The following is a 9,015-nucleotide window of genomic DNA, read 5'->3' as shown; positions in this document are numbered from 1 at the left end:
ATTGTAAATAAATAAAAATAGAACTTACAAAGATCTTGGATTCCCGACACTCTATGACAAGCCAAAAAACTTTCTCTTCTACCTATTCCATTTGGGAGTGTAAGCCACATTTAAAAAGTTTTGCTTGAGGACAAGCAAAAGTTCAAGTGTGGGGGTATTTGATGTGTGTAAAATGCAACATATAAATCACATCAATTAAGGCATAAAACTAACCCTTTTTAAGTACTAATGTTGGAAAAAGAGTGTTTTTGTCTTTCTTTTGTATTTTCAGGATGAAATGAGCTCAAATTCACAAAAGAAGCAAAAAGACAACTAATTCTAGCATAAATACAAGAAAAGGAATAAAAGTAGACTGCCCGGACCCTCAACGGCATCCTCTAAAGCAAAGAAGAGAAAACAGAAGTCTGAACACGCCCCGTGCTCAGCCAGCACGGGGCCGTGCCCAAGAAGCAGCATAAAAGACAAACTTGTAGAAGCTTCCATTGCCCACCACGGGGCCGTGTCCAGCGCGCACGGGGGCGTGGTGAAAGTGCAGCAGGCGCATTAATTGTAATTGCGAATTACAATTAATGAGGAGAGAGAGTGTCAGACGGGCACGGGGGCGTGTCCAGCGGACACGGGGCCGTGCCCAGCCTTCTGTACAGCCTATAAATAGGAGTGCTTGGTTTCATTCCATCTCATCCCTTGGCACACCACCTCTCTCACACTCCATCCACCACCCACCACCACCATAACACCATCATCCACCACCATCATCCATTGTCCATCGTAGAGTGTGTGAGTCGTCTCGGGATCCAAGATTGATCGTAAGAGTTCTTGACAATCAAGGCCATGTTTGCTTAAGTCTCTTACATCACTTCGTGAAGACAAGTGTTTAGTATAATACTTTTTATTTTCAATCTTTTGCACTTTTTATTTGGTTTTGTATTAATGACTTTAATAATTAGTTGCTTATGTTGAAGGTGATCTTTCCTTATCGTTTGTCCATGGTGTCTTGGCATTATTTTACTGTCTATATAAAATAAAAGATTTTCACCATTCATATCTCCACGGTCTATATGGAGGTATGTTGGCTACCTGGTCGGGGGTTAAGGGAACGGTTTGGTAAGGGTCTTGCCCTTGTTCAGCGTTTAGAGGTCCTGCTTGGGACCTGGGTCAAATTTAGTAGGATCTCCTTCAATGCCCATAGGTATTGGATGGCGGGGATCCAAACTCTTTGACCCCCTCATAAGTTAACTACTATTAATACTATAACCCGGCTATTTAGGACTGTATCCCTGCTGACTCAGACTACTTAGCCGAGGGTAACGTCACCGCCGAGAGCGGGGCCTACCACAATTTGCATTAATAACTTAATTTATTATCTTTCAATAATCCGACCCTTTAGGATTGTATCCTTGCTGACTCAAACTACTGGGTTGAGGGTAACGTCGCCTTCAAAAGAGGGGCCTACTACAATAACTAAGATAATCTCTTAAACAAGTGCAAAAGTGCGAAAATAATCAAAGGTTATACTAATACACGTGTCAGATCCAAGTGATTCATCTTGTCTATCTGTTTTTATTTTATTTTATTTTTCAGCATTTAGTTAGTTTTTATTTTCTTAGTTAAAAACATTTTTCTCACTTTTTGATTTGATTAGACGTTGAGGATAAACCGGTATTAAAAGCTCTTGTGTCCTTGGACGACCTCGGTATCTTACCAACACTATACTACGTCCACGATGGGTGCACTTGCCCATATGTGTGTTTAGTGTTAGTAAATATCGTGTTTTATAAATTTAAAACTTGGCTAAAAGTGTAAAAGGGCCTTAAATATATATAAAAAATATAACACACTTCACGCACATCAACAATTGTTATGGAAACTTTTGGACAATCTGTTTCGCTCAGTGCCGCGCCCCGATGATTCCGCCATCGGTTGGGGTGTGACAGACTGGTATCAGAGCCATAACTATAGGGAATTAGGCAAGACTCGACCTAGTCCGGGTCGATGTCTTAGAGACCTAGTATATAGTTAGGACCCAATAGACCGACTCGTGCATGTCCAATAGGGATTATGTATGAGTCTACCGCTATTTTTCGCCATTTTCACCTATACTACACTATCACTGCACTCGAATTTTCAAATGAAGGTAAGCGATTAAGTCGAGATCAGGTGTGAAAACCGCAAACTCTCGACTAAAATCTGCTTGATCAACCCGCATTTTACTTATCAACGGGGAGAATTATACCAAACCAGGAGTGAAATCCATATTTTGATGAATAATCTCCTCTATTTTATTAAAATCAAAGGGAAGTTGTCAAGCCAGGGGTGAAACCCTAACCTTGACGGCTTGTCCAATGGTTTTACAAAACTCTCACCAAAGCCTCGACGGACTCCAACGACTTGAACTCACAGTATGACTAGAGGGATGTGCGCCGGATGCCCAAGAATCGAGGTAGAGGCCCAATCCTGAAAGTCAAAATGTGTACGACCGGTCCTGGAGAATAGTCGAATCGCTTGGGGTAGTCAACGTCTAACAGCCGCAGACAATCCATTTCTCGATTTCTACATGTTTCGATTCTGAGCCCGCAACTGCTGACTCTGATGACTCATTGATTTTATATATATGTGTTTAACTGATTACGTGTTAAAAGTTTGAGACTTATTCGATTTTTGCTTTCACTACAATCGACACACACGACCCGCATTGCCCTTCTATCTCAAAACGCCAACAAATCATTACTACTATGAGGAAACACCGTATGCTATGATGCTCTCTATACTATACGCTTATGCTATACTAATCGCTGCGCTAAACGCGATCGCTACATTCGAACAATCGCGAGCTTTGAATGATAGGTTTCTGTATTCTGACTACATCTGGTAACTAAATGCGTATGTGCTTATGTGCTTATGTGTTTATGTGCCTACGTGACTCTATGTGAATTTGTGATTACGTGAATATATCTGCTTGAACGAGTTCCAGAGCTTTAGTAAGTACTAGACGTGTGAGGTGAGATTCGGTTATGACGTGTTTGAGACCTATGAAATGTCTAATGCAGACAATGTCAACTGGACCGTCATCAGGATTCCATCACCCACTTTCTCGCCAACAAAAGAGAGACAAACGTCTTGCTGCTATCATCGCCAAACAAGTAGCAAAAGCCGTGAGCGACGTCTACAAAAATGTCAGCAAATCATCTGAGGAGTCGAGAACCAAAGCTCCTAAAGTTACCCCCAAAGCTGCCTTCAGTTTCAAGCAGTTCAAGGCTTGTGGGCCAAAGGAATTCACTGGCGACGAAGGCCCTACCGCGTAGTTCCAATGGTTTGATTCCATTGAGGTAACTCTACGACAGAGCGGTTGCCCTGACGATCTCCGCACTCTTAATGCTACTGGCGTCTTCCAGTCCCGCGCACTAGACTGGTGGACGGCCGAGAGAAACAAACGAGGGAACGATGCAGCCTACGGCCTGTCGTGGGACGAACTCAAGGAGGTCATGCTGGAAGAATGTCACAGCCCTCGATCCCAAATCCTCGGGAACGGGCGGCCGCGAGCCAGTTTTGGTGGTATCACGTTATTTATTCAATTTGGCAACGGACATTTTCATCAGGACCGTAGTTAGGAAATATGTTATCAGAGTAAACCACCATATTTTATAACATTAAATACATGGGTAAAACCCAAGTTTTCAGTACATATAATTCATAGGGGTACACCCTATTTTATTTAAGAAAAAACATCTATTTCTTTTTAGGTAACTTTATTGCCACTTTTCCAAGCCTTCAGTGCTGTCCAGCTGGCTTCTATTTGGCTTTCACATTTTGTTACCTGAAACGCGTTTTAAAAACATTTTGTCAGTAGGAAATACTGGTGAGTGAATCCCAGTTTAATCAAGTTGAAATACCAATCATTTTACAGTATTGAGGGCACATCCGCAATTACATTTGTTTTTAAGAAATAACAATTAACATCAGTGGTACTGTCATACTCAACTTGTGGAATGTTACCACGCCAGTAACAAATTTTGTATACAAAACCCCAACATACCCACTATAATTGTATTCTTTACAAATACTCAATAACTGCTTTGTATATATTTAATTTAGTAAAAATAGTAACAAAAAGGTTTACAAAAGGTGGATCAACTCACATTGCTGGTTTAGGGTTTTCAGTAAGGATTCCCTGGGAATAATCTAAAAATTACACAAATGCACGTGTGTGAGTATAATAACCCATTTTAACATTAGTAATACCCTCCCCGAGACGGCATTCCAACGACTACGTCGGGCAGAACCACGACAGCCGTTACGGAACCCTAGATCAATCGGGCAGAGTATCTAATACGTCTCCAGGGGTTATAATACTTACATCGTAGCAGAACCTCGCTATTTTAGGGGTATAATACCCGACTATAATGCCTCTAATTCAGAAAGTGAGATTTGAGATTGAATTGTGAGCGAACGGAAATGAAATCAGATGCGTTCTATTTATAGGGTCTGATCTTGACTCTCTCGCGGCCTGCGTAAGATAAGGCGAAGCCTTACGCGGCCCGCGTCAATGTTGGGTCAATGTAGCTTAGCTGGTTCATCACATAGGTCTGCCGGGTGTTGGGCCACATGGCCGCACCGGGCTGTGCCATCTATCTGGTCTCACGCGGCCCGTGTGAACTAATCAGGGGTCTTACGTGGCCCGCCTGAACTTAAGAAATCAACGAAATCAAGTCTGACCTTGATACCGCCCGCGTACGTGTTGAGGTGGGTCTACGCGGCCCGCCTTAACTTAATATTTATTGTTTTTATTTTATTTTTAATGTTATATTGCATTTTGGGCTCGGTTTTCACATACGGGGTGTAATATAAGACATATTGGGACATTTTAAGATATACTAGGGTTTCGGAACTTATTATGAGGGTGTTGGTTTTACCGAGGGTTGTTACATCCTCCCCACCTTGTTTTAGAGCTCGTCCTCGAGATCTACTGGAACAAGTGTGGATATTTCCGTTGCATTTCTGATTCAAGTTCCCATGTGTACTCAGGTCCTCTTTTGGAGTCCCACTTCACTTTGACTAGAATTAATCTTTTATGCTTAAGATTTTTAATCTTCCTGTCTTCAATCTGTAGAGGCCTCTCTACAAATTTAAGTTGTTCATTTACCTCTATATCCTTAAGAGGTACTATCAGTGATTCGTCGGATAAGCATTTCTTGAGATTAGATACATGAAATACATCATGTATCCCTGCCATTTCCTTTGGCAGTTGTAGCTGATAGGCTACAGGTCCTATTTTTCTAACAATTTCAAAAGGACCAATATACCTGGGACTTAGCTTTCCTCTTTTGATGAATCTTACCACTCCTTTCCAAGGAGAGACTTTTAACAATACTTTGTCACCTACCTGGAATTCTAACGGCTTACGTCTGTTGTCAGCGTAGCTCTTTTGTCGATCACATGCTGCTTTTAGTCGTTCCTTGACTTGAATGATCTTATCGGTTGTTTCTTGTACTATCTCAGGTCCAGATAGTTGCTTTTCCCCAATTTCTGCCCAACAAACTGGGGTTCTGCACTTTCGTCCATAAAGTGCTTCGAATGGTGCAGCATTGATACTTGTGTGATAACTGTTATTATAAGAAAATTCTATTAAAGGTAAGTGATCATCCCAGTTACCTCCGAAATCAATTACACAAGCTCTAAGCATGTCCTCCATTGTCTGAATTGTCCTTTCACTTTGCCCGTCTGTTTGAGGATGATAAGCGGTGCTTAGATTCAGCTTGGTTCCCATTGCTTTTTTGGAAACTTGTCCAAAAATGAGAGGTAAAACGGCTATCCCTATCAGAAATAATTGATAAAGGAATCCCATGTAATGAAACAATTTCATTTACATACAATTTGGCTAATTGTTCCATACTAAAAGTTTCCTTCATTAGTCTATCTACAATCACCCAGATTGTATCATTACCTTTTCTTGTTTTGGGTAACTTGGTAACAAAATCCATTGTTATCAATTCCCATTTCCACACTGGTATTTCTAATTGCTGTAACAAACCTGAGGGTTTCTGGTGTTCAGCTTTAACTTGTGAACAAGTTAAACACTTAGAAACATAAGCTGCTATATCCTTTTTCATTCCTATCCACCAGAAATTTTTCCTTAAATCCTGGTACATCTTATCACTTCCTGGATGCATCGTATATTTAGATTTATGAGATTCTTCTGATATACGGTGACGTAAATTTCCTAATTTAGGTATCCACATTCTCTTTTTATGGAATCTCCAAATTCCATCTGTTCCTTGTTCTAAATCCTTAATCATTCCTTTTAATTTTTCAGTATCTTCCTTGATTACTGATTCTTGTGTTTTTCTAATCTGATCGTTTAAATCTACGTGTAGATTTAATTTAAGAGAACGTACCCTTTTTGGCTTTTCGTGATACTTTCGACTTAAAGCACCAGCCACTACATTTGCTTTCCCTGCATGATACTGGATATCACAATCATAATCACTAAGCATTTCCATCCAACGTCTTTGTCTCATATTTAACTCTTTTTGCCCAAAAACATACCTTAAACTCTTATGGTCGGTGAATATGGTAAATTTACTACCATAAAGATAATGTCTCCAAATCTTAAGGGCAAAAATTATGGCTCCTAATTCCAAATCATGGGTTGAATAATTCTCTTCATGAGTCTTAAGTTGTCTAGAGGCATATGCTATAACCTTTTGACGTTGCATCAACACACATCCGTATCCTAGCTTAGAAGCGTTACAATAGACTACAAAGTCTTCAGTTCCTTCTGGTAACGCTAATATAGGTGTGTGGGTTAGTCTTTGCTTAAGGATTCTAAATGCTTCTTCTTGTTTTGGTCCCATTCAAACTTAACAGATTTACAGGTTAACTTGGTTAAGGGAATGGCTATTATAGAAAAATCTCGAATAAATCTTCTATAATAACCGGCCAGTCCTAAGAAACTTCTAACCTCGGTTGGTGACTCAGGGGTTTTCCAATTGGTAATTGCCTCGATCTTTGTCGGATCCACATGGATTCCTTCATGGTTAACTAAATGTCCAAGAAATTATACCTGTTCTAACCAAAATTCGCATTTTGAAAACTTAGCGTACAACTTTTCTTTTCTCAATAAACTTAAAAGTAAGTGCAAATGCTTTGCATGCTCCTCTTTACTTTTCGAGTAAATTAGAATATCATCTATGAAGACAATTATGAATTTATCCAAATATGGCTTACATATTCGGTTCATCATGTCCATAAATGCGGCTGGGGCATTGGTTAAACCAAATGGCATGACAGTAAATTCATAATGACCATACCTTGTTCTGAATGCGGTTTTAGGAATATCCACTTCCTGTACCTTTAATTGATGATATCCTGATCTTAAATCGATTTTAGAGAAAAATCGAGCTCCTTGAAGTTGATCGAACAGATCATCTATTCTCGGTAATGAATACCGATTCTTAATCGTGACCTTGTTCAATTCACGGTACTCAATACACATACGCATTGATCCGTCCTTCTTTTTAACGAACAGTATCGGCGCTCCCCATGGCGATGAACTGGGCTGTATGAATCCCTTTTCTGGCAATTCATCTAATTGTTTCTTCAGTTCCTGCATTTCGGCGGGTGCCAAACGGTAAGGTGCTTTGGCAATCGGTGCTGTCCCTGGTAGCAGATGGATTCTGAATTCGACTTCCCTGTCTGGCGGCAGTCCTGGCAATTCCTCTGGAAAGACATCTGAAAACTGGGACACTACTGGAATATCTTTTAATTCTTTTCCTTTAGTGTTAGTGATTATAGAAATCAAATACACCAAAGATCCTTTTCTTATATAACTTGCAGTTTTCATCACAGATATGAATTTAGTGGATCTAGATGGCTTATCTCCTTTAATTGTGATCTTTTCACCCCTTGGTGATTTTACTTGAATTGACTTTTGATCATATAAAATATTGGCTTTATTGGCTATTAACCAATCCATTCCTAACACGACATCGAATCCAGCCAGATTCATTGGGTAAAGGTTTGCAATAAATTTTTGATTAAAATTTTCTATTCTTGCTCCCTGTAAGATTTCAGAAATCCTAACGGTTTCTCCATTTGCTGTCTCTACTAGACATTCTTGTGGTAGTTTAGTTAATGATTGATTTAGAAGTTTGCAAAATGAAGTATTAATAAAACTTTGGTTTGCACCAGAGTCAAATAATACTTTAGCAAAAATATCATTAACTAAAAACGTACCAGCTATGACGTCCGGAATCATCCTGGCTTCATCTGCAGTTAGAACGAATGCTCTAGCATTTTTAGGATTCTTGTTGTTTACAGCTGGAGCCAATTTCGGACAATGTGTCCTGATGTGACCTTTTTCTCCACAATTGAAACACATTCCATTACTGGATTTCTTCTTGCAATTCTCTTCCTTGTGTCCTGGGGCCTTGCAAAAATTACAGTAAGTAGAGCATTTTCCAGAATGCTTCTTTCTGCAGGCTTTGCAATATGGTGCCGAGGTAGAACCTACATTCCTACGGTTAAAATTCCCCGAACGGAATTCTTGGGTAAGCCTTTGGGATAGGTTTCTCCTCTGGTCTTCTTCTCTAGTTCGCACTAGTTCATCAGTCAAGGTATTGGCTAGTTCTACAGCTTCTTCTATGGTTTGAGGTCTAGCTACCTTGACTACATGTCTAATTTCTCCAATTAATCCCCAGATATAACAGGAGATTAACACTGGTTCAGGTGATGCAAGAGTTGGTACTATTCTAGCATATTCAAAGAATGTGGTAGTATATCCCTTACTATCTACCCCGGTCATTCTAAGGTTCAGGAACTTATTTGCTATCTGTTCCTTTTCATTGGGAGGACAGAATTTCCTTTCTACCATATTTTTGAACTCCTCCCATTCCATGTTATATATCCTATCACTTCCTTTTGACTGGAGGATAGTTGATGTGCGTTAGGTGTAATATATTTTTAGATGTTTATTTAAGCCCTTTTTACACTTTTAGCCAAGTTTTAAATTTATAAAAC

The sequence above is a fragment of the Helianthus annuus genome, chromosome 3 (genome assembly GCF_002127325.2).
Source record: "Helianthus annuus cultivar XRQ/B chromosome 3, HanXRQr2.0-SUNRISE, whole genome shotgun sequence".
Classification (NCBI taxonomy): domain Eukaryota; kingdom Viridiplantae; phylum Streptophyta; class Magnoliopsida; order Asterales; family Asteraceae; genus Helianthus; species Helianthus annuus.
Note: the sequence above shows the minus strand (reverse complement) of the source record.